Source organism: Lissotriton helveticus, chromosome 1_2 (assembly GCF_964261635.1).
Source record: "Lissotriton helveticus chromosome 1_2, aLisHel1.1, whole genome shotgun sequence".
Lineage (NCBI taxonomy): Eukaryota > Metazoa > Chordata > Amphibia > Caudata > Salamandridae > Lissotriton > Lissotriton helveticus.
Genome location: NC_136058.1, coordinates 325,041,319 through 325,067,486, shown reverse-complemented (window position 1 = coordinate 325,067,486; position 26,168 = coordinate 325,041,319). Strand labels below are relative to the sequence as shown.

The window sequence follows — 26,168 nt, the reverse complement described above, 5'->3', positions numbered from 1 at the left end:
CGAGTGTTAAAAACTGCATTTACTCACAGGCTTTGAGCAGGAAACACTGAAATGCTATTAAAGTGCAATATCCAAGGGAACACTGACTCTGTCAAAGATGATCCAAATGGAATTGATGAAAAGTCCCAATTACAAACAACAGAATCAAAATAGGGTAAGGGGACACCCGGATTTGAACCAGGGACCTCTTGATCTGCAGTCAAATGCTCTACCACTGAGCTATATCCCCAGCTTATCAGTAAAATCAGAATTACTAAATATCAGTACATCATGAAAGAGTGTGAGGATCATACTAAGTTATGCCAGAAAGTACAACCTTGAAACTGTGGAACAGGAGAAGTAGTCCTTAATATTATTTATTAAAGGAAAACTGGATCAGTTAAAAAACAGATTTATTTGTTTCATTGTTATTTTATTTGAATAGGCAGTGGTACATAGGACCAATGCCTCTACATACAATGATTGTTTTGAAACATTCTTAAAGGGGAAGAGGTTTTTACGGGACACCTTATCATTTGAGGATTGGTTACCACAATCACGGAGATGGTGATGAAGTATGATTGTTTTGGCCAAATTATGGTGGAAAAACATTTCTACGTACCACTACAATTCGGTATTTGGAAGGTACACCCAAACACCCCTTTCGAATACCTTGCATTTAATACATCAGAAAAAAGCCATTTTGCGTTTGCAAATGGCCTGATTCTTCAGACCAGCCTTCTTGCAACTGCAATGATAGTTCGTGCATCTTGCACGTAGGCAGAGCTTTAAAGGAGAAATTAAATAGTTCCTATGTTGCACAAAAATGAAGTGCTTCAAACAAACACATACTTTGCATGCACAGAGAAGAGGTGGAATATATGGAAGACTGAAGACACAGGTGAAATGAGAAATAGATTGACTGCTTCGCTGCCAAGTTTTATACGCCATTTCTTCAGTGTAATACAAGAAAGCACCAAACAGTATAACAAAGTTGTCAATTGGTTTCATAGTCCATTCCCTTTGTTTAGTGCTGTGAAAGGAAGAGCCGAATTCCAAAATTGATCAATGATGTTTCAGAAATTTCCCAAAGGGAATACCAAGCGGAGTGTTAAAAACTGCATTTACTCACAGGCTTTGAGCAGGAAACACTGAAATGCTATTAAAGTGCAATATCCAAGGGAACACTGACTCAGTCAAAGATGATCCAAATGGAATTGATGAAACGTCCCAATTACAAACAACAGAATCAAAATAGGGTGAGGGGACACCCGGATTAGAACCAGGGACCTCTCGATCTGCAGTCAAATGCTCTACCACTGAGCTATATCCCCAGCTTTTCAGTAAAATCAGAATGACAAAATATCAGTACATCATGAAAGAGTGTGAGGATCATACTAAGTTGTGCCAGAAAGTACAACCTTGAAACTGTGGAACAGGAGAAGTAGTCCTTAATATTATTTATTAAAGGAAAACTGGATCATTTAAAAACAGTTTAATTTGTTTCATTGTTATTTTATTTGAATAGTCAGTGGTACATAGGACCAATGCCTCTACATACAATGATTGTTTTGAAACATTCTTAAAGGGGAAGAGGTTTTTACGGGACACCTTATTATTTGAGGATTGGTTACCACAATCACAGAGATGGTGATGAAGTATGATTGTTTTGGCCAAAATATGGTGGAAAAACATTTCTACGTACCACTACAATTCGGTATTTGGAAGGTACACCAAAACACCCCTTTCGAATACCTTCCATTTAACACATCAGAAAAAGCCATTTTGCGTTTGCAAATGGCCTGATTCTTCAGATCAGCCTTCTTGCAACTGCAATGATAGTTCGTACATCTTGCAAGTAGGCAGAGGTTTTCAGGAGAAATTAAATAGTTCCTACGTTGCACAAAAATGAAGTGCTTCAAACAAACACATACTTTGCATGCACAGAGAAGAGGTGAAATATATGTAAGACTGAAGACAGAGGTGAAATGAGAAATAGATTGACTGCTTCGCTGCCAAGTTTTATACGCCATTTCTTCAGTGCAATACAAGAAAGCACCAAACAGTATAACAAAGTTGTCAATTGGTTTCATAGTCCATTCCCTTTGTTTAGTGCAGTGACAGGAAGAGCCGAATTCCAAAATTGATCAATGATGTTACACAAATTTCCCAAAGGGAATACCAAGCCGAGAGTTAAAATCTGCATTTACTCACAGGTTTTGAGCAGGAATCACTGAAATGCTATTAAAGTGCAATATCCAAGGGAACACTGACTCTGTCAAAGATGATCCAAATGGAATTGATGAAAAGTCCCAATTACAAACAACAGAATCAAAATAGGGTGAGGGGACACCCGGTTTTGAACCAGGGACCTCTTGACCTGCAGTCAAATGCTCTACCACTGAGCTATATCCCCAGCTTTTCAGTAAAATAAGAATGACAAAATATCAGTACATCATGAAAGAGTGTGAGGATCATACTAAGTTGTGCCAGAAAGTACAACCTTGAAACTGTGGAACAGGAGAAGTAGTCCTTAATATTATTTATTAAAGGAAAACTGGATCAGTTAAAAAACAGATTTATTTGTTTCATTGTTATTTTATTTGAATAGGGAGTGGTACATAGGACCAATGCCTCTACATACAATGATTGTTTTGAAACATTCTTAAAGGGGAAGAGGTTTTTACGGGACACCTTATGATTTGAGGATTGGTTACCACAATCACTGACATGGTGATGAAGTATGATTGTTTTGGGCCAAATTATGGTGGAAAAACATTTCTACGTACCACTACAATTCGGTATTTGGAAGGTACACCCAAACACCCCTTTCGAATACCTTGCATTTAATACATCAGAAAAAAGCCATTTTGCGTTTGCAAATGGCCTGATTCTTCAGACCAGCTTTCTTGCAACTGCAATGATAGTTCGTGCATCTTGCACGTAGGCAGAGCTTTAAAGGAGAAATTAAATAGTTCCTATGTTGCACAAAAATGAAGTGCTTCAAACAAACACATACTTTGCATGCACAGAGAAGAGGTGGAATATATGTAAGACTGAAGACACAGGTGAAATGAGAAATAGATTGACTGCTTCGCTGCCAAGTTTTATACGCCATTTCTTCAGTGTAATACAAGAAAGCACCAAACAGTATAACAAAGTTGTCAATTGGTTTCATAGTCCATTCCCTTTGTTTAGTGCAGTGAAAGGAAGAGCCGAATTCCAAAATTGATCAATGATGTTTCAGAAATTTCCCAAAGGGAATACCAAGCCGAGTGTTAAAAACTGCATTTACTCACAGGCTTTGAGTAGGAAACACTGAAATGCTATTAAAGTGCAATATCCAAGGGAACACTGACTCTGTCAAAGATGATCCAAATGGAATTGATGAAAAGTCCCAATTACAAACAACAGAATCAAAATAGGGTAAGGGGACACACGGATTTGAACCAGAGACCTCTTGATCTGCAGTCAAATGCTCTACCACTGAGCTATATCCCCAGCTTATCAGTAAAATCAGAATGACTAAATATCAGTACATCATGAAAGAGTGTGAGGATCATACTAAGTTATGCCAGAAAGTACAACCTTGAAACTGTGGAACAGGAGAAGTAGTCCTTAATATTATTTATTAAAGGAAAACTGGATCAGTTAAAAAACAGATTTATTTGTTTCATTGTTATTTTATTTGAATAGGCAGTGGTACATAGGACCAATGCCTCTACATACAATGATTGTTTTGAAACATTCTTAAAGGGGAAGAGGTTTTTACGGGACACCTTATCATTTGAGGATTGGTTACCACAATCACGGAGATGGTGATGAAGTATGATTGTTTTGGCCAAATTATGGTGGAAAAACATTTCTACGTACCACTACAATTCGGTATTTGGAAGGTACACCCAGACACCCCTTTTGAATACCTTCCATTTAATACATCAGAAAAAGTCATTTTGCGTTTGCAAATGGCCTGATTCTTCAGACCAGCCTTCTTGCAACTGCAATGATAGTTCGTACATCTTGCACGTAGGCAGAGCTTTTAAGGAGAAATTAAATAGTTCCTACGTTGCACAAAAATGAAGTGCTTCAAACAAACACATACTTTGCATGCACAGAGAAGAGGTGGAATATATGTAAGACTGAAGACACAGGTGAAATGAGAAATAGATTGACTGCTTCGCTGCCAAGTTTTATACGCCATTTCTTCAGTGCAATACAAGAAAGCACCAAACAGTATAACAAAGTTGTCAATTGGTTTCATAGTCCATTCCCTTTGTTTAGTGCTGTGAAAGGAAGAGCCGAATTCCAAAATTGATCAATGATGTTACAGAAATTTCCCAAAGGGAATACCAAGCCGAGAGTTAAAATCTGCATTTACTCACAGGTTTTGAGCAGGAAACACTGAAATGCTATTAAAGTGCAATATCCAAGGGAACACTGACTCTGTCAAAGATGATCCAAATGGAATTGATGAAAAGTCCCAATTACAAACAACAGAATCAAAATAGGGTGAGGGGACACCCGGATTTGAACCAGGGACCTCTTGATCTGCAGTCAAATGCTCTACCACTGAGCTATATCCCCAGCTTTTCAGTAAAATCAGAATGACAAAATATCAGTACATTGTTATTGTTATTGTTAGTTCCGGCTTTTATAGCGCCAACTCACCGGCAGGTCTCAGGGCGCTTGTGACCGAAGGGCAACAACTACATCATTATCGGAAAGAAGGGAGCAACAGGAAGTTTAAGCTGAGCTTAGCGCATCCCTAAACAGGAAGGTTTTCAAACTTTTTCTGAAGCGAAGGAGATTACCTTCTTTTCGGAGGGTCTCAGGAAGTTTATTCCAAAATTTTGGGATCAGAGCAGAAAAGGATCTCCCCCCTTTTGTGGCCAGCCTAAACCGGGGGCACACCAACAGCTGTGCGTCTGAAGACCTTAATCTCCGTTCTGGTTTGTATATCTCCAACCTTTCCTTTATGTAAGCGGGAGCTTGCCCGTAGATTGCCTTATGGGCTATACACAAACTTTTAAAAACAGATCTTTGCCCAATAGGCAACCAATGAAGGTTCTGCAGCAATGGAGAAGCATGAGATCTTCTTGGAAGTTTAAAAATAAGACGTGCGGCGTCATTTAGGACCACCTGCAATCTACTGATCAAGGACTTTGGAAGGCCCAAGTAAAGGGCATTTCCGTAGTCCAGCCTTGAGATTATCGTGGCAGAGACTACAGTGCAAAGCATAGACTGGGATAGGAGAGGGACTAACTTTCGCAGTTGTCTAATTAGCCCATTGCAGGTGCCGACTATAGAGGAGATCTGGCTACACATTGACAGTTCGCTGTCAATCTTAATCCCCAGGCTTTTCACCTTGTCCACTGGTGTAGGTGTTGGACCTAATTCCTGGGGCCAGTACAAATCACTCCATGGGGAACCTATAGATGATACAACTAGAACCTCTGTTTTTTCAGGGTTGATTTTCAGAAGGTTCATAGTCATCCAATTCACTGTGAATCTTAGAACATCTTGCGCATAAGTCTGCGCCAGCGCTGTGTTCTCTATGCTCAGCAACAGTTGGGTGTCGTCAGCGTAATTGAATACGCGACATCCCATCTTTGCCAAGGAGCTTATCAGTGGTTGCAGGTATAGGTTGAAGAGGAGTGGAGACAATGCGGAGCCTTGAGGGACCCCGCATGTCAGATTTCCCACCTCCGATACCTTATCCCCCAACTGAATCCTCTGTGTTCTCCCTACTAAGAAAGATTCCAGCCACCTATAGGCCGTGTCTCGAATCCCGAAACTAGCCAATCTATCCAGGAGCAGGGTATGGCTGACAGTATCGAACGCCGCCGACAGATCTAAAAGTATCAGGGCGCTCGGTTTCTTACTGTCAGCCATCCTTCTAAGCTCATCCAGCACCGAGAGCATCACCAGCTCGGTGCTGTGATGTGCACGAAACCCCGCCTGCAGATCGTGGAGAGAATGATGTGACTCCAGGAACGCGGACAGGGACTTCAGTACATGTTGCTCAAGGATTTTTGCCAGGAACGGGAGTTGAGAGATGGGCCTATAATTTTTCAGAATCTTAGGGTTTGCTCCTGACTTCTTCACTAGCGGCTTCACTCGAGCTTCTTTGAAGTTAGCTGGTAGCCGTCCTGTGTTTAGTGAGTTATTCAGGAGAGAGAGGATGTGGTCTTCCAAGGTAGGGCGTGCTAAACGAAAGACACTAGGGGGGCAGGGGTCCGCCGGGGAGCCAGATTTAACTTTATTCATGAGTTGCTCAAGACTCATCGCATCCATCGATGGAAAATTTGAGATGTGGGTTTGGATTTCCATAGAAATCTGGACATCCTGCGGCTTGATGGACTCAGTCACAGTACCATTCCCAATGTCCTGTAAGATGGTCTCTACCTTCTCTAGAAAGTAGTTTTGGAAAGTATCGCAGCTGATTGCTACTTCCATATTTTCGGATTTTTTGCTCAGTTCAGTTAATATTTTGAAGGTTTCCTTCTGGACATTTTCAGCTTGTTTTATACGCTTTTCGTAGTATTTAGCTTTAGTGTCCAGGATGAGCTTTTTATGGATGTTGAGCAAGGATTTATATTGCTCTCGACTTTCCTCATTTTTCTGTCTCCGCCAATTTCGTTCTATATTTCTAAGTTTCCGCCTATGCTCCCTTAGGTCAGATGTAAACCATGGAGCTCCCCTTCCAGCTTCTTTTACCCTTTGCTGCTTTTCTGGTACAATCCGATCAATTGCTCTGATCAGATTGCTAGTAATGTCCCCATACTCCTGGTCGAGGTCAGTATTAGGGGCAATTGGGTAAGCCAGTGCCGAAAGGGTAGAGGACAAAGTTTGTAAGTCAACTTTCTTCCATTGACGGACCTTCTTCATTTTGGGTGGCAGTTGTATCGGCTTTGCATTGATGGGTACCTCACAGTAGATTAGGTGGTGGTCTGACCAAATGCAGGGTGAAACCCTCAGGAGTGCTACTTTGGGATCTAGCGTCCAAATGAGATCAAGGATATGTCCTTTTATATGTGTAGGGGTTTCTATCAGCTGTCGAAAACCCAATGAGAACATGAAAGAGTGTAAGGATCATACTAAGTTGTTCCGGAAAGTACAACCTTGAAACTGTGGAACAGGAGAAATAGTCCTTAATATTATTTATTAAAGGAAAACTGGATCAGTTAAAAAACAGATGTATTTGTTTCATTGTTATTTTATTTGAATAGGCAGTGGTACATAGGACCAATGCCTCTACATAAAATGATTGTTTTGAAACATTCTTAAAGGGGAAGAGGTTTTTACGGGACACCTTATCATTTGAGGATTGGTTACCACAATCACTGACATGGTGATGAAGTATGATTGTTTTGGGTCAAATTATGGTGGAAAAACATTTCTACGTACCACTACAATTCGGTATTTGGAAGGTACACCCAAACACCCCTTTCGAATACCTTGCATTTAATACATCAGAAAAAAGCCATTTTGCGTTTGCAAATGGCCTGATTCTTCAGACCAGCCTTCTTGCAACTGCAATGATAGTTCGTGCATCTTGCACGTAGGCAGAGCTTTAAAGGAGAAATTAAATAGTTCCTATGTTGCACAAAAATGAAGTGCTTCAAACAAACACATACTTTGCATGCACAGAGAAGAGGTGGAATATATGGAAGACTGAAGACACAGGTGAAATGAGAAATAGATTGACTGCTTCGCTGCCAAGTTTTATACGCCATTTCTTCAGTGTAATACAAGAAAGCACCAAACAGTATAACAAAGTTGTCAATTGGTTTCATAGTCCATTCTCTTTGTTTAGTGCTGTGAAAGGAAGAGCCGAATTCCAAAATTGATCAATGATGTTTCAGAAATTTCCCAAAGGGAATACCAAGCCGAGTGTTAAAAACTGCATTTACTCACAGGCTTTGAGCAGGAAACACTGAAATGCTATTAAAGTGCAATATCCAAGGGAACACTGACTCTATCAAAGATGATCCAAATGGAATTGAAGAAAAGTCCCAATTACAAACAACAGAATCAAAATAGGGTGAGGGGACACCCATATTTGAACCAGGGACCTCTTGATCTGCAGTCAAATGCTCTACCACTGAGCTATATCCCCAGCTTATCAGTAAAATCAGAATGACTAAATATCAGTACATCATGAAAGAGTGTGAGGATCATACTAAGTTATGCCAAAAAGTACAACCTTGAAACTGTGGAACAGGAGAAGTAGTCCTTAATATTATTTATTAAAGGAAAACTGGATCAGTTAAAAAACAGATTTATTTGTTTCATTGTTATTTTATTTGAATAGGCAGTGGTACATAGGACCAATGCCTATACATACAATGATTGTTTTGAAACATTCTTAAAGGGGAAGAGGTTTTTACGGGACACCTTATCATTTGAGGATTGGTTACCACAATCACGGAGATGGTGATGAAGTATGATTGTTTTGGCCAAATTATGGTGGAAAAACATTTCTACGTACCACTACAATTCGGTATTTGGAAGGTACACCCAAACACCCCTTTCGAATACCCTCCATTTAATACATCAGAAAAAGTCATTTTGCGTTTGCAAATGGCCTGATTCTTCAGACCAGCCTTCTTGCAACTGCAATGATAGTTCATACATCTTGCACGTAGGCAGAGCTTTTAAGGAGAAATTAAATAGTTCCTACGTTGCACAAAAATGAAGTGCTTCAAACAAACACATACTTTGCATGCACAGAGAAGAGGTGGAATATATGTAAGACTGAAGACACAGGTGAAATGAGAAATAGATTGACTGCTTTGCTGCCAAGTTTTATACGCCATTTCTTCAGTGCAATACAAGAAAGCACCAAACAGTATAACAAAGTTGTCAATTGGTTTCATAGTCCATTCCCTTTGTTTAGTGCTGTGAAAGGAAGAGCCGAATTCCTAAATTGATCAATGAGGTTTCAGAAATTTCCCAAAGGGTATACCATGCCGAGTGTTAAAAACTGCATTTACTCACAGGTTTTGAGCAGGAAACACTGAAATGCTATTAAAGTGCAATATCCAAGGGAACACTGACTCTGTCAAAGATGATCCAAATGGAATTGATGAAAAGTCCCAATTACAAACAACAGAATCAAAATAGGGTGAGGGGACACCCGGATTTGAACCAGGGACCTCTTGATCTGCAGTCAAACGCTCTACCACTGAGCTATATCCCCAGCTTTTCAGTAAAATCAGAATGACAAAATATCAGTACATCATGAAAGAGTGTGAGGATCATACTAAGTTGTGCCAGAAAGTACAACCTTGAAACTGTGGAACAGGAGAAGTAGTCCTTAATATTATTTAATAAAGGAAAACTGGATCATTTAAAAAACAGATATTTGTTTCATTGTTATTTTATTTGAATAGGCAGTCGTACATTGGACGAATGCCTCTACATACAATGATTGTTTTGAAACATTCTAAAAGGGGAAGAGGTTTTTATGGGACAACTTATCATTTGAGGATTGGTTACCACAATCACTGAGATGGTGATGAAGTATGATTGATTTGGGCCAAATTATGGTGGAAAAACATTTGCACGTACCACTACAATTCGGTATTTGGAAGGTACACACAAACACCCCTTTCGAATACCTTCCATTTAATACATCAGAAAAAGCCACTTTGCGTTTGCAAATAGCCTGATTCTTCAGACCAGCCTTCTTGCAACTGCAAAGATAGTTCGTACATCTTGCACGTAGGCAGAGCTTTTAAGGAGAAATTAAATAGTTCCTAGGTTGCACAAAAAGTGAAGTGCTTCAAACAAACACATACTTTGCATGCACAGAGAAGAGGTGGAATATATGTAAGACTGAAGACAAAGGTGAAATGAGAAATAGATTGACTGCTTCGCTGCCAAGTTTTATACGTCATTTCTTCAGTGCAATACAAGAAAGCACCAAACAGTATAACAAAGTTGTCAATTGGTTTCATAGTCCATTCCCTTTGTTTAGTGCTGTGAAAGGAAGAGCCGAATTCCAAAATTGATCAATGTTTCAGAAATTTCCCAAAGGGAATACCAAGCCGAGTGTTAAAAACTGCCTTTACTCACAGGCTTTGAGCAGGAAACACTGAAATGCTATTAATATCCAAGGGAACACTGACTCTGTCAAAGATGATCCAAATGGAATTGATGAAACGTCCCAATTACAAACAACAGAATCAAAATAGGGTGAGGGGACACCCGGATTAGAACCAGGGACCTCTCGATCTGCAGTCAAATGCTCTACCACTGAGCTATATCCCCAGCTTTTCAGTAAAATCAGAATGACAAAATATCAGTACATCATGAAAGAGTGTGAGGATCATACTAAGTTGTGCCAGAAAGTACAACCTTGAAACTGTGGAACAGGAGAAGTAGTCCTTAATATTATTTATTAAAGGAAAACTGGATCATTTAAAAACAGTTTAATTTGTTTCATTGTTATTTTATTTGAATAGGCAGTGGTACATAGGACCAATGCCTCTACATACAATGATTGTTTTGAAACATTCTTAAAGGGGAAGAGGTTTTTACGGGACACCTTATCATTTGAGGATTGGTTACCACAATCACGGAGATGGTGATGAAGTATGATTGTTTTGGCCAAATTATGGTGGAAAAACATTTCTACGTACCACTACAATTCAGTATTTGGAAGGTACACCCAAACACCCCTTTCGAATACCTTCCATTTAATACATCAGAAAAAGCCATTTTGCGTTTGCAAATGGCCTGATTCTTCAGACCAGCCTTCTTGCAACTGCAATGATAGTTCGTACATCTTGCACGTAGGCAGAGCTTTTAAGGAGAAATTAAATAGTTCCTACGTTGCACAAAAATGAAGTGCTTCAAACAAACACATACTTTGCATGCACAGAGAAGAGGTGGAATATATGTAAGACTGAAGACACAGGTGAAATGAGAAATAGATTGACTGCTCCGCTGCCAAGTTTTATACGCCATTTCTTCAGTGCAATACAAGAAAGCACCAAACAGTATAACAACGTTGTCAATTGGTTTCATAGTCCATTCCCTTTGTTTAGTGCTGTGAAAGGAAGAGCCGAATTCCAAAATTGATCAATGATGTTTCAGAAATTTCCCAAAGGGAATACCAAGCCGAGTGTTAAAAACTGCATTTACTCACAGGTTTTGAGCAGGAAACACTGAAATGCTATTAAAGTGCAATATCCAAGGGAACACTGACTCTGTCAAAGATAATCCAAATGGAATTGATGAAAAGTCCAAATTACAAACAACAGAATCAAAATAGGGTAAGGGGACAACCGGATTTGAACCAGGGACCTCTTGATCTGCAGTCAAATGCTCTACCACTGAGCTATATCCCCAGCTTTGCAGTAAAATCAGAATGACAAAATATCAGTACATATTGAAAGAGTGTGAGGATCATACTAAGTTGTGCCAGAAAGTACAACCTTGAAACTGTGGAACAGGAGAAGTAGTCCTTAACATTATTTATTAAAGGAAAACTGGATCATTTAAATAACAGATTTATTTGTTTCATTGTTATTTTATTTGAATAGGCAGTGGTACATAGGACCAATGCCTCTACATACAATGATTGTTTTGAAACATTCTTAAAGGGGTAGAGGTTTTTACGGGACACCTTATCATTTGAGGATTTGTTACCACAATCACGGAGATGGTGATGAAGTATGATTGTTTTGGCCAAATTATGGTGGAAAAACATTTCTACGTACCACTACAATTCAGTATTTGGAAGGTACACCCAAACACCCCTTTCGAATACCTTCCATTTAATACATCAGAAAAAGCCATTTTGCATTTGCAAATGGCCTGATTCTTCAGACCAGCCTTCTTGCAACTGCAATGGTAGTTCGTACATCTTGCACGTAGGCAGAGCTTTTAAGGAGGAATTAAATAGTTCCGACTTTGCACAAAAATGAAGTGCTTCAAACAAACACATACTTTGCATGCACAGAGAAGAGGTGAAATAGATGTAAGACTGAAGACAGAGGTGAAATAAGAAATAGATTGACTGCTTCGCTGCCAAGTTTTATACACCATTTCTTCAGTGCAATACAAGAAAGCACCAAACAGTATAACAAAGTTGTCAATTGGTTTCATAGTCCATTCCCTTTGTTTAGTGCTGTGAAAGGAAGAGCCGAATTCCAAAATTGATCAATGATGTTTCAGAAATTTCCCAAAGGGAATACCAAGCCGAGTGTTAAAAACTGCATTTACTCACAGGCCTTGAGCAGGAAACACTGAAATGCTATTAAAGTGCAATATCCAAGGGAACACTGACTCTGTCAAAGATGATCCAAATGGAATTGATGAAAACTCCCAATTACAAACAACAGAATCAAAATAGGGTGAGGGGACACACAGATTTGAACCAGGGACCTCTTGATCTGCAGTCAAATGCTCTACCACTGAGCTATATCCCCAGCTTATCAGTAAAATCAGAATGACTAAATATCAGGACATCATGAAAGAGTGTGAGGATCATACTAAGTTATGCCAAAAAGTACAACCTTGAAACTGTGGAACAGGAGAAGTAGTCCTTAATATTATTTATTAAAGGAAAACTGGATCAGTTAAAAAACAGATTTATTTGTTTCATTGTTATTTTATTTGAATAGGCAGTGGTACATAGGACCAATGCCTATACATACAATGATTGTTTTGAAACATTCTTAAAGGGGAAGAGGTTTTTACGGGACACCTTATCATTTGAGGATTGGTTACCACAATCACTGAGATGGTGATGAAGTATGATTGTTTTGGCCAAATTATGGTGGAAAAACATTTCTACGTACCACTACAATTCGGTATTTGGAAGGTACACCCAAACACCCCTTTCGAATACCTTCCATTTAATACATCAGAAAAAGTCATTTTGCGTTTGCAAATGGCCTGATTCTTCAGACCAGCCTTCTTGCAACTGCAATGATAGTTCGTACATCTTGCACGTAGGCAGAGCTTTTAAGGAGAAATTAAATAGTTCCTACGTTGCACAAAAATGAAGTGCTTCAAACAAACACATACTTTGAATGAACAGAGAAGAGGTGGAATATATGTGAGACTGAAGACACAGGTGAAATGAGAAATAGATTGACTGCTTCGCTGCCAAGTTTTATACACCATTTCTTCAGTGCAATACAAGAAAGCACCAAACAGTATAACAAAGTTGTCAATTGGTTTCATAGTCCATTCCCTTTGTTTAGTGCTGTGAAAGGAAGAGCCGAATTCCAAAATTGATCAATGATGTTTCAGAAATTTCCCAAAGGGTATACCAAGCCGAGTGTTAAAAACCGCATTTACTCACAGGTTTTGAGAAGGAAACACTGAAATGCTATTAAAGTGCAATATCCAAGGGAACACTGACTCTGTCAAAGATGATCCAAATGGAATTGATGAAACGTCCCAATTACAAACAACAGAATCAAAATAGGGTGAGGGGACACCCGGATTAGAACCAGGGACCTCTCGAACTGCAGTCAAATGCTCTACCACTGAGCTATATCCCCAGCTTTTCAGTAAAATCAGAATGACAAAATATCAGTACATCATGAAAGAGTGTGAGGATCATACTAAGTTGTGCCAGAAAGTACAACCTTGAAACTGTGGAACAGGAGAAGTAGTCCTTAATATTATTTATTAAAGGAAAACTGGATCAGTTAAAAACAGATTTATTTGTTTCATTGTTATTTTATTTGAATAGGCAGTGGTACATAGGACCAATGCCTCTACATACAATGATTGTTTTGAAACATTCTTAAAGGGGAAGAGGTTTTTACGGGACACCTTATCATTTGAGGATTGGTTACCACAATCACGGAGATGGTGATGAAGTATGATTGTTTTGGCCAAATTATGGTGGAAAAACATTTCTACGTACCACTACAATTCGGTATTTGGAAGGTACACCAAAACACCCCTTTCGAATACCTTCCATTTAATACATCAGAAAAAGCCATTTTGCGTTTGCAAATGGCCTGATTCTTCAGACCAGCCTTCTTGCAACTGCAATGATAGTTCGTACATCTTGCACGTAGGCAGAGCTTTTAAGGAGAAATTAAATAGTTCCTATGTTGCACAAAAATGAAGTGCTTCAAACAAACACATACTTTGCATGCACAGAGAAGAGGTGGAATATATGTAAGACTGAAGACACAGGTGAAATGAGAAATAGATTGACTGCTTCGCTGCCAAGTTTTATACGCCATTTCTTCAGTGTAATACAAGAAAGCACCAAACAGTATAACAAAGTTGTCAATTGGTTTCATAGTCCATTCCCTTTGTTTAGTGCTGTGAAAGGAAGAGCCGAATTCCAAAATTGATCAATGATGTTTCAGAAATTTCCCAAAGGGAATACCAAGCCGAGTGTTAAAAACTGCATTTACTCACAGGCTTTGAGCAGGAAACACTGAAATGCTATTAAAGTGCAATATCCAAGGGAACACTGACTCAGTCAAAGATGATCCAAATGGAATTGATGAAAAGTCCCAATTACAAACAACAGAATCAAAATAGGGTGAGGGGACAACCGGATTTGAACCAGGGACCTCTTGATCTGCAGTCAAATGCTCTACTACTGAGCTATATCCCCAGCTTTTCAGTAAAATAAGAATGACAAAATATCAGTACATCATGAAAGAGTGTGAGGATCATACTAAGTTGTGCCAGAAAGTACAACCTTGAAACTGTGGAACAGGAGAAGTAGTCCTTAATATTATGTATTAAAGGAAAACTGGATCAGTTAAAAAACAGATTTATTTGTTTCATTGTTATTTTATTTGAATAGGCAGACCAATGCCTCTACATACAATGATTGTTTTGAAACATTCTTAAAGGGGAAGAGGTTTTTACGGGACACCTTATTGAGGATTGGTTACCACAATCACAGAGATGGTGATGAAGTATGATTGTTTTGGCCAAAATATGGTGGAAAAACATTTCTACGTACCACTACAATTCGGTATTTGGAAGGTACACCAAAACACCCCTTTCGAATACCTTCCATTTAATACATCAGAAAAAGCCATTTTGCGTTTGCAAATGGCCTGATTCTTCAGACCAGCCTTCTTGCAACTGCAATGATAGTTCGTACATCTTGCACGTAGGCAGAGCTTTTAAGGAGAAATTAAATAGTTCCTACGTTGCACAAAAATGAAGTGCTTCAAACAAACACATACTTTGCATGAACAGAGAAGAGGTGGAATATATGTAAGACTGAAGACACAGGTGAAATGAGAAATAGATTGACTGCTTCGCTGCCAAGTTTTATACGCCATTTCTTCAGTGCAATACAAGAAAGCACCAAACAGTATAACAAAGTTGTCAATTGGTTTCATAGTCCATTCCCTTTGTTTAGTGCTGTGAAAGGAAGAGCCGAATTCCAAAATTGATCAATGATGTTTCAGAAATTTCCCAAAGGGAATACCAACCCGAGTGTTAAAACTGCATTTACTCACAGGTTTTGAGCAGGAAACACTGAAATGCTATTAAAGTGCAATATCCAAGGGAACACTGACTCTGTCAAAGATGATCCAAATGGAATTTATGAAAAGTACCAATTACAAACAACAGAATCAAAATAGGGCGAGGGGACACCCGGATTTGAACCAGGGACCTCTTGATCTGCAGTCAAATGCTCTACCACTGAGCTATATCCCCAGCTTTTCAGTAAAATCAGAATGACAAAATATCAGTACATCATGAAAGAGTGTGAGGATCATACTAAGTTGTGCCAGAAAGTACAACCTTGAAACTGTGGAACAGGAGAAGTAGTCCTTAATATTATTTATTAAAGGAAAACTGGATCATTTAAAAACAGATTTATTTGTTTCATTGTTATTTTATTTGAATAGGCAGTGGTACATAGGACCAATGCCTCTACATACAATGATTGTTTTGAAACACTCTTAAAGGGGAAGAGGTTTTTACGGGACACCTTATCATTTGAGGATTGGTTACCACAATCACGGAGATGGTGATGAAGTATGATTGTTTTGGCCAAATTATGGTGGAAAAACATTTCTACGTACCACTACAATTCGGTATTTGGAAGGTACACCCAAACACCCCTTTCGAATACCTTCCATTTTACACATCAGAAAAAGCCATTTTGCGTTTGCAAATGGCCTGATTCTTCAGATCAGCCTTCTTGCAACTGCAATGATAGTTCGTACATCTTGCAAGTAGGCAGAGCTTTTCAGGAGAAATTAAATAGTTCCTACTTTGCACAAAAATGAAGTGCTTCAAACAAACACATACTTTGCATGCACAGAGAAGAGGTGGAATATATGTAAGACTGAAGACACAGGTGAAATGAAAAATAGATTGACTGCTTCGCTGCCAAGTTTTATACGCCATTTCTTCAGTGTAATACAAGAAAGCACCAAACAGTATAACAAAGTTGTCAATTGGTTTCATAGTCCATTCCCTTTGTTTAGTGCTGTGAAAGGAAGAGCCGAATTCCAAAATTGATCAATGATGTTTCAGAAATTTCCCAAAGGGAATACCAAGCCGAGTGTTAAAAACTGCATTTACTCACAGGCTTTGAGCAGGAAACACTGAAATGCTATTAAAGTGCAATATCCAAGGGAACACTGACTCAGTCAAAGATGATCCAAAGAGAATTGATGAAAAGTCCCAATTACAAACAACAGAATCAAAATAGGGTGAGGGGACACCCGGATTTGAACCAGGGACCTCTTGATCTGCAGTCAAATGCTCTACCACTGAGCTACATCCCCAGCTTTACAGTAAAATCAGAATGACAAAATATCAGTACATCATGAAAGAGTGAGTGGATCATACTAAGTTGTTCCGGAAAGTACAACCTTGAAACTGTGGAACAGGAGAAATAGTCCTTAATATTATTTATTAAAGGAAAACTGGATCATTTAAAAAACAGATTTATTTGTTTCATTGTTATTTTAGTTGAATAGGCAGTGGTACATAGGACTAATGCCTCTACATACAATGATTGTTTTGAAACATTCTTAAAGGGGAAGAGGTTTTTACGGGACACCTTATCATTTGAGGATTGGTTACCACAATCACTGAGATGGTGATGAAGTATGATTGTTTTGGGCCAAATTATGGTGGAAAAACATTTCTACGTACCACTACAATTCAGTATTTGGAAGGTACACCCAAACACCCCTTTCGAATACCTTCCATTTAATACATCAGAAAAAGCCATTTTGCGTTTGCAAATTTCCTGATTCTTCAGACCAGCCTTCTTGCAACTGCAATGATAGTTCGTACATCTTGCACGTAGGCAGAGCTTTTAAGGAGAAATTAAATAGTTCCTACGTTGCACAAAAATGAAGTGCTTCAAACAAACACATACTTTGCATGCACAGAGAAGAGGTGGAATATATGTAAGACTGAAGACACAGGTGAAATGAGAAATAGATTGACTGCTCCGCTGCCAAGTTTTATACGCCATTTCTTCAGTGCAATACAAGAAAGCACCAAACAGTATAACAACGTTGTCAATTGGTTTCATAGTCCATTCCCTTTGTTTAGTGCTGTGAAAGGAAGAGCCGAATTCCAAAATTGATCAATGATGTTTCAGAAATTTCCCAAAGGGAATACCAAGCCGAGTGTTAAAAACTGCATTTACTCACAGGTTTTGAGCAGGAAACACTGAAATGCTATTAAAGTGCAATATCCAAGGGAACACTGACTCTGTCAAAGATAATCCAAATGGAATTGATGAAAAGTCCAAATTACAAACAACAGAATCAAAAGAGGGTAAGGGGACAACCGGATTTGAACCAGGGACCTCTTGATCTGCAGTCAAATGCTCTACCACTGAACTATATCCCCAGCTTCTCAGTAAAATCAGAATGACAAAATATCAGTACATATTGAAAGAGTGTGAGGATCATACTAAGTTGTGCCAGAAAGTACAACCATGAAACTGTGGAACAGGAGAAGTAGTCCTTAACATTATTTATTAAAGGAAAACTGGATCATTTAAATAACAGATGTATTTGTTTCATTGTTATTTTATTTGAATAGGCAGTGGTACATAGGACCAATGCCTCTACATACAATGATTGTTTTGAAACATTCTTAAAGGGGTAGAGGTTTTTACGGGACACCTTATCATTTGAGGATTTGTTACCACAATCACGGAGATGGTGATGAAGTATGATTGTTTTGGCCAAATAATGGTGGAAAAACATTTCTACGTACCACTACAATTCAGTATTTGGAAGGTACACCCAAACACCCCTTTCGAATACCTTCCATTTAATACATCAGAAAAAGCCATTTTGCATTTGCAAATGGCCTGATTCTTCAGACCAGCCTTCTTGCAACTGCAATGGTAGTTCGTACATCTTGCACGTAGGCAGAGCTTTTAAGGAGAAATTAAATAGTTCCGACGTTGCACAAAAATGAAGTGCTTCAAACAAACACATACTTTGCATGCACAGAGAAGAGGTGAAATAGATGTAAGACTGAAGACAGAGGTGAAATAAGAAATAGATTGACTGCTTCGCCGCCAAGTTTTATACGCCATTTCTTCAGTGCAATACAAGAAAGCACCAAACAGTATAACAAAGTTGTCAATTGGTTTCATAGTCCATTCCCTTTGTTTAGTGATGTGAAAAGAAGAGCCGAATTCCAAAATTTATCAATGATGTTTCAGAAATTTCCCAAAGGGAATACCAAGCCGAGTGTTAAAAACTGCATTTACTCACAGGCTTTGAGCAGGAAACACTGAAATGCTATTAAAGTGCAATATCCAAGGGAACACTGACTCTGTCAAAGATGATCCAAATGGAATTGATGAAAAGTCCCAATTACAAACAACAGAATCAAAATAGGGTGAGGGGACACCCGGATTTGAACCAGGGACCTCTTGATCTGCAGTCAAATGCTCTACCACTGAGCTATATCCCCAGCTTATCAGTAAAATCAGAATGACTAAATATCAGTACATCATGAAAGAGTGTGAGGATCATACTAAGTTGTGCCAGAAAGTACAACCTTGAAACTGTGGAACAGGAGAAGTAGTCCTTAATATTATTTATTAAAGGAAAACTGGATCAGTTAAAAAACAGATTTATTTGTTTCATTGTTATTTTATTTGAATAGGCAGTGGTACATAGGACCAATGCCTCTACATACAATGATTGTTTTGAAACATTCTTAAAGGGGAAGAGGTTTTTACGGGACACCTTATTATTTGAGGATTGGTTACCACAATCACAGAGATGGTGATGAAGTATGATTGTTTTGGCCAAAATATGGTGGAAAAACATTTCTACGTACCACTACAATTCGGTATTTGGAAGGTACACCAAAACACCCCTTTCGAATACCTTCCATTTAATACATCAGAAAAAGCCATTTTGCGTTTGCAAATGGCCTGATTCTTCAGACCAGCCTTCTTGCAACTGCAATGATAGTTCGTACATCTTGCACGTAGGCAGAGCTTTTAAGGAGAAATTAAATAGTTCCTACGTTGCACAAAAATGAAGTGCTTCAAACAAACACATACTTTGCATGCACAGAGAAGAGGTGGAATATATGTAAGACTGAAGACACAGGTGAAATGAGAAATAGATTGACTGCTTCGCTGCCAAGTTTTATACGCCATTTCTTCAGTGCAATACAAGAAAGCACCAAACAGTATAACAAAGTTGTCAATTGGTTTCATAGTCCATTCCCTTTGTTTAGTGCTGTGAAAGGAAGAGCCGAATTCCTAAATTGATCAATGAGGTTTCAGAAATTTCCCAAAGGGTTTACCATGCTGAGTGTTAAAAACTGCATTTACTCACAGGTTTTGAGCAGGAAACACTGAAATGCTATTAAAGTGCAATATCCAAGGGAACACTGACTCTGTCAAAGATGATCCAAATGGAATTGATGAAAAGTCCCAATTACAAACAACAGAATCAAAATAGGGTGAGGGGACACCCGGATTTGAACCAGGGACCTCTTGATCTGCAGTCAAATGCTCTACCACTGAGCTATATCCCCAGCTTTTCAGTAAAATCAGAATGACAAAATATCAGTACATCATGAAAGAGTGTGAGGATCATACTAAGTTGTGCCAGAAAGTACAACCTTGAAACTGTGGAACAGGAGAAGTAGTCCTTAATATTATTTAATAAAGGAAAACTGGATCATTTAAAAAACAGATATTTGTTTCATTGTTATTTTATTTGAATAGGCAGTCGTACATTGGACGAATGCCTCTACATACAATGATTGTTTTGAAACATTCTAAAAGGGGAAGAGGTTTTTATGGGACAACTTATCATTTGAGGATTGGTTACCACAATCACTGAGATGGTGATGAAGTATGATTGATTTGGGCCAAATTATGGTGGAAAAACATTTGCACGTACCACTACAATTCGGTATTTGGAAGGTACACACAAACACCCCTTTCGAATACCTTCCATTTAATACATCAGAAAAAGCCACTTTGCGTTTGCAAATAGCCTGATTCTTCAGACCAGCCTTCTTGCAACTGCAAAGATAGTTCGTACATCTTGCACGTAGGCAGAGCTTTTAAGGAGAAATTAAATAGTTCCTAGGTTGCACAAAAAGTGAAGTGCTTCAAACAAACACATACTTTGCATGCACAGAGAAGAGGTGGAATATATGTAAGACTGAAGACAAAGGTGAAATGAGAAATAGATTGACTGCTTCGCTGCCAAGTTTTATACGTCATTTCTTCAGTGCAATACAAGAAAGCACCAAACAGTATAACAAAGTTGTCAATTGGTTTCATAGTCCATTCCCTTTGTTTAGTGCTGTGAAAGGAAGAGCCGAATTCCAAAATTGATCAATGTTTCAGAAATTTCCCAAAGGGAATACCAAGCCGAGTGTTAAAAACTGCCTTTACTCACAGGCTTTGAGCAGGAAACACTGAAATGCTATTAATATCCAAGGGAACACTGACTCTGTCAAAGATGATCCAAATGGAATTGATGAAACGTCCCAATTACAAACAACAGAATCAAAATAGGGTGAGGGGACACCCGGATTAGAACCAGGGACCTCTCGATCTGCAGTCAAATGCTCTACCACTGAGCTATATCCCCAGCTTTTCAGTAAAATCAGAATGACAAAATATCAGTACATCATGAAAGAGTGTGAGGATCATACTAAGTTGTGCCAGAAAGTACAACCTTGAAACTGTGGAACAGGAGAAGTAGTCCTTAATATTATTTATTAAAGGAAAACTGGATCATTTAAAAACAGATTTATTTGTTTCATTGTTATTTTATTTGAATAGGCAGTGGTACATAGGACCAATGCCTCTACATACAATGATTGTTTTGAAACATTCTTAAAGGGGAAGAGGTTTTTACGGGACACCTTATCATTTGAGGATTGGTTACCACAATCACGGAGATGGTGATGAAGTATGATTGTTTTGGCCAAATTATGGTGGAAAAACATTTCTACGTACCACTACAATTCAGTATTTGGAAGGTACACCCAAACACCCCTTTCGAATACCTTCCATTTAATACATCAGAAAAAGCCATTTTGCGTTTGCAAATGGCCTGATTCTTCAGACCAGCCTTCTTGCAACTGCAATGATAGTTCGTACATCTTGCACGTAGGCAGAGCTTTTAAGGAGAAATTAAATAGTTCCTACGTTGCACAAAAATGAAGTGCTTCAAACAAACACATACTTTGCATGCACAGAGAAGAGGTGGAATATATGTAAGACTGAAGACACAGGTGAAATGAGAAATAGATTGACTGCTCCGCTGCCAAGTTTTATACGCCATTTCTTCAGTGCAATACAAGAAAGCACCAAACAGTATAACAACGTTGTCAATTGGTTTCATAGTCCATTCCCTTTGTTTAGTGCTGTGAAAGGAAGAGCCGAATTCCAAAATTGATCAATGATGTTTCAGAAATTTCCCAAAGGGAATACCAAGCCGAGTGTTAAAAACTGCATTTACTCACAGGTTTTGAGCAGGAAACACTGAAATGCTATTAAAGTGCAATATCCAAGGGAACACTGACTCTGTCAAAGATAATCCAAATGGAATTGATGAAAAGTTCAAATTACAAACAACAGAATCAAAATAGGGTAAGGGGACAACCGGATTTGAACCAGGGACCTCTTGATCTGCAGTCAAATGCTCTACCACTGAGCTATATCCCCAGCTTTGCAGTAAAATCAGAATGACAAAATATCAGTACATATTGAAAGAGTGTGAGGATCATACTAAGTTGTGCCAGAAAGTACAACCTTGAAACTGTGGAACAGGAGAAGTAGTCCTTAACATTATTTATTAAAGGAAAACTGGATCATTTAAATAACAGATTTATTTGTTTCATTGTTATTTTATTTGAATAGGCAGTGGTACATAGGACCAATGCCTCTACATACAATGATTGTTTTGAAACATTCTTAAAGGGGTAGAGGTTTTTACGGGACACCTTATCATTTGAGGATTTGTTACCACAATCACGGAGATGGTGATGAAGTATGATTGTTTTGGCCAAATTATGGTGGAAAAACATTTCTACGTACCACTACAATTCAGTATTTGGAAGGTACACCCAAACACCCCTTTCGAATACCTTCCATTTAATACATCAGAAAAAGCCATTTTGCATTTGCAAATGGCCTGATTCTTCAGACCAGCCTTCTTGCAACTGCAATGGTAGTTCGTACATCTTGCACGTAGGCAGAGCTTTTAAGGAGGAATTAAATAGTTCCGACTTTGCACAAAAATGAAGTGCTTCAAACAAACACATACTTTGCATGCACAGAGAAGAGGTGAAATAGATGTAAGACTGAAGACAGAGGTGAAATAAGAAATAGATTGACTGCTTCGCCGCCAAGTTTTATACGCCATTTCTTCAGTGCAATACAAGAAAGCACCAAACAGTATAACAAAGTTGTCAATTGGTTTCATAGTCCATTCCCTTTGTTTAGTGCTGTGAAAGGAAGAGCCGAATTCCAAAATTGATCAATGATGTTTCAGAAATTTCCCAAAGGGAATACCAAGCCGAGTGTTAAAAACTGCATTTACTCACAGGCCTTGAGCAGGAAACACTGAAATGCTATTAAAGTGCAATATCCAAGGGAACACTGACTCTGTCAAAGATGATCCAAATGGAATTGATGAAAACTCCCAATTACAAACAACAGAATCAAAATAGGGTGAGGGGACACCCAGATTTGAACCAGGGACCGCTTGATCTGCAGTCAAATGCTCTACCACTGAGCTATATCCCCAGCTTATCAGTAAAATCAGAATGACTAAATATCAGGACATCATGAAAGAGTGTGAGGATCATACTAAGTTATGCCAAAAAGTACAACCTTGAAACTGTGGAACAGGAGAAGTAGTCCTTAATATTATTTATTAAAGGAAAACTGGATCAGTTAAAAAACAGATTTATTTGTTTCATTGTTATTTTATTTGAATAGGCAGTGGTACATAGGACCAATGCCTATACATACAATGATTGTTTTGAAACATTCTTAAAGGGGAAGAGGTTTTTACGGGACACCTTATCATTTGAGGATTGGTTACCACAATCACGGAGATGGTGATGAAGTATGATTGTTTTGGCCAAATTATGGTGGAAAAACATTTCTACGTACCACTACAATTCGGTATTTGGAAGGTACACCCAAACACCCCTTTCGAATACCTTCCATTTAATACATCAGAAAAAGTCATTTTGCGTTTGCAAATGGCCTGATTCTTCAGACCAGCCTTCTTGCAACTGCAATGATAGTTCGTACATCTTGCACGTAGGCAGAGCTTTTAAGGAGAAATTAAATAGTTCCTACGTTGCACAAAAATGAAGTGCTTCAAACAAACACATACTTTGAATGAACAGAGAAGAGGTGGAATATATGTGAGACTGAAGACACAGGTGAAATGAGAAATAGATTGACTGCTTCGCTGCCAAGTTTTATACACCATTTCTTCAGTGCAATACAAGAAAGCACCAAACAGTATAACAAAGTTGTCAATTGGTTTCATAGTCCATTCCCTTTGTTTAGTGCTGTGAAAGGAAGAGCCGAATTCCAAAATTGATCAATGATGTTTCAGAAATTTCCCAAAGGGTATACCAAGCCGAGTGTTAAAAACCGCATTTACTCACAGGTTTTGAGCAGGAAACACTGAAATGCTATTAAAGTGCAATATCCAAGGGAACACTGACTCTGTCAAAGATGATCCAAATGGAATTGATGAAACGTCCCAATTACAAACAACAGAATCAAAATAGGGTGAAGGGACACCCGGATTAGAACCAGGGACCTCTCGAACTGCAGTCAAATGCTCTATCACTGAGCTATATCCCCAGCTTTTCAGTAAAATCAGAATGACAAAATATCAGTACATCATGAAAGAGTGTGAGGATCATACTAAGTTGTGCCAGAAAGTACAACCTTGAAACTGTGGAACAGGAGAAGTAGTCCTTAATATTATTTATTAAAGGAAAACTGGATCAGTTAAAAACAGATTTATTTGTTTCATTGTTATTTTATTTGAATAGGCAGTGGTACATAGGACCAATGCCTCTACATACAATGATTGTTTTGAAACATTCTTAAAGGGGAAGAGGTTTTTACGGGACACCTTATCATTTGAGGATTGGTTACCACAATCACGGAGATGGTGATGAAGTATGATTGTTTTGGCCAAATTATGGTGGAAAAACATTTCTACGTACCACTACAATTCGGTATTTGGAAGGTACACCCAAACACCCCTTTCGAATACCTTCCATTTAATACATCAGAAAAAGCCATTTTGCGTTTGCAAATGGCCTGATTCTTCAGACCAGCCTTCTTGCAACTGCAATGATAGTTCGTACATCTTGCACGTAGGCAGAGCTTTTAAGGAGAAATTAAATAGTTCCTATGTTGCACCAAAATGAAGTGCTTCAAACAAACACATACTTTGCATGCACAGAGAAGAGGTGGAATATATGTAAGACTGAAGACACAGGTGAAATGAGAAATAGATTGACTGCTTCGCTGCCAAGTTTTATACGCCATTTCTTCAGTGTAATACAAGAAAGCACCAAACAGTATAACAAAGTTGTCAATTGGTTTCATAGTCCATTCCCTTTGTTTAGTGCTGTGAAAGGAAGAGCCAAATTCCAAAATTGATCAATGATGTTTCAGAAATTTCCCAAAGGGAATACCAAGCCGAGTGTTAAAAACTGCATTTACTCATAGGCTTTGAGCAGGAAACACTGAAATGCTATTAAAGTGCAATATCCAAGGGAACACTGACTCAGTCAAAGATGATCCAAATGGAATTGATGAAAAGTCCCAATTACAAACAACAGAATCAAAATAGGGTGAGGGGACAACCGGATTTGAACCAGGGACCTCTTGATCTGCAGTCAAATGCTCTACTACTGAGCTATATCCCCAGCTTTTCAGTAAAATAAGAATGACAAAATATCAGTACATCATGAAAGAGTGTGAGGATCATACTAAGTTGTGCCAGAAAGTACAACCTTGAAACTGTGGAACAGGAGAAGTAGTCCTTAATATTATTTATTAAAGGAAAACTGGATCAGTTAAAAAACAGATTTATTTGTTTCATTGTTATTTTATTTGAATAGGCAGTGGTACATAGGACCAATGCCTCTACATACAATGATTGTTTTGAAACATTTTTAAAGGGGAAGAGGTTTTTACGGGACACCTTATTATTTGAGGATTGGTTACCACAATCACAGAGATGGTGATGAAGTATGATTGTTTTGGCCAAAATATGGTGGAAAAACATTTCTACGTACCACTACAATTCGGTATTTGGAAGGTACACCAAAACACCCCTTTCGAATACCTTCCATTTAATACATCAGAAAAAGCCATTTTGCGTTTGCAAATGGCCTGATTCTTCAGACCAGCCTTCTTGCAACTGCAATGATAGTTCGTACATCTTGCACGTAGGCAGAGCTTTTAAGGAGAAATTAAATAGTTCCTACGTTGCACAAAAATGAAGTGCTTCAAACAAACACATACTTTGCATGCACAGAGAAGAGGTGGAATATATGTAAGACTGAAGACACAGGTGAAATGAGAAATAGATTGACTGCTTCGCTGCCAAGTTTTATACGCCATTTCTTCAGTGCAATACAAGAAAGCACCAAACAGTATAACAAAGTTGTCAATTGGTTTCATAGTCCATTCCCTTTGTTTAGTG

At 38.5% G+C, this 26,168-nt stretch overlaps 9 non-coding genes across 9 annotated transcripts; all 9 read right to left on the bottom strand.

The window, feature by feature from the left end:
• Positions 1-157: 157 nt before the first annotated feature.
• TRNAC-GCA (transfer RNA cysteine (anticodon GCA)) lies at positions 158-229 on the bottom strand. The gene has a single exon. It is a non-coding gene; the product is annotated as a tRNA-Cys (tRNA).
• A 4,262-nt stretch (positions 230-4,491) lies between these two features.
• On the bottom strand, positions 4,492-4,563 carry TRNAC-GCA (transfer RNA cysteine (anticodon GCA)). The gene has a single exon. It is a non-coding gene; the product is annotated as a tRNA-Cys (tRNA).
• A 4,546-nt stretch (positions 4,564-9,109) lies between these two features.
• On the bottom strand, positions 9,110-9,181 carry TRNAC-GCA (transfer RNA cysteine (anticodon GCA)). The gene has a single exon. It is a non-coding gene; the product is annotated as a tRNA-Cys (tRNA).
• A 2,083-nt stretch (positions 9,182-11,264) lies between these two features.
• TRNAC-GCA (transfer RNA cysteine (anticodon GCA)) lies at positions 11,265-11,336 on the bottom strand. The gene has a single exon. It is a non-coding gene; the product is annotated as a tRNA-Cys (tRNA).
• A 4,243-nt stretch (positions 11,337-15,579) lies between these two features.
• Positions 15,580-15,651, bottom strand: TRNAC-GCA (transfer RNA cysteine (anticodon GCA)). The gene has a single exon. It is a non-coding gene; the product is annotated as a tRNA-Cys (tRNA).
• A 1,010-nt stretch (positions 15,652-16,661) lies between these two features.
• TRNAC-GCA (transfer RNA cysteine (anticodon GCA)) lies at positions 16,662-16,733 on the bottom strand. The gene has a single exon. It is a non-coding gene; the product is annotated as a tRNA-Cys (tRNA).
• Positions 16,734-18,828: 2,095 nt separating this feature from the next.
• Positions 18,829-18,900, bottom strand: TRNAC-GCA (transfer RNA cysteine (anticodon GCA)). Its single transcript has one exon. It is a non-coding gene; the product is annotated as a tRNA-Cys (tRNA).
• A 1,011-nt stretch (positions 18,901-19,911) lies between these two features.
• TRNAC-GCA (transfer RNA cysteine (anticodon GCA)) lies at positions 19,912-19,983 on the bottom strand. The gene has a single exon. It is a non-coding gene; the product is annotated as a tRNA-Cys (tRNA).
• Positions 19,984-22,066: 2,083 nt separating this feature from the next.
• TRNAC-GCA (transfer RNA cysteine (anticodon GCA)) lies at positions 22,067-22,138 on the bottom strand. Its single transcript has one exon. It is a non-coding gene; the product is annotated as a tRNA-Cys (tRNA).
• Between the last annotated feature and the right edge of the window lie 4,030 nt (positions 22,139-26,168).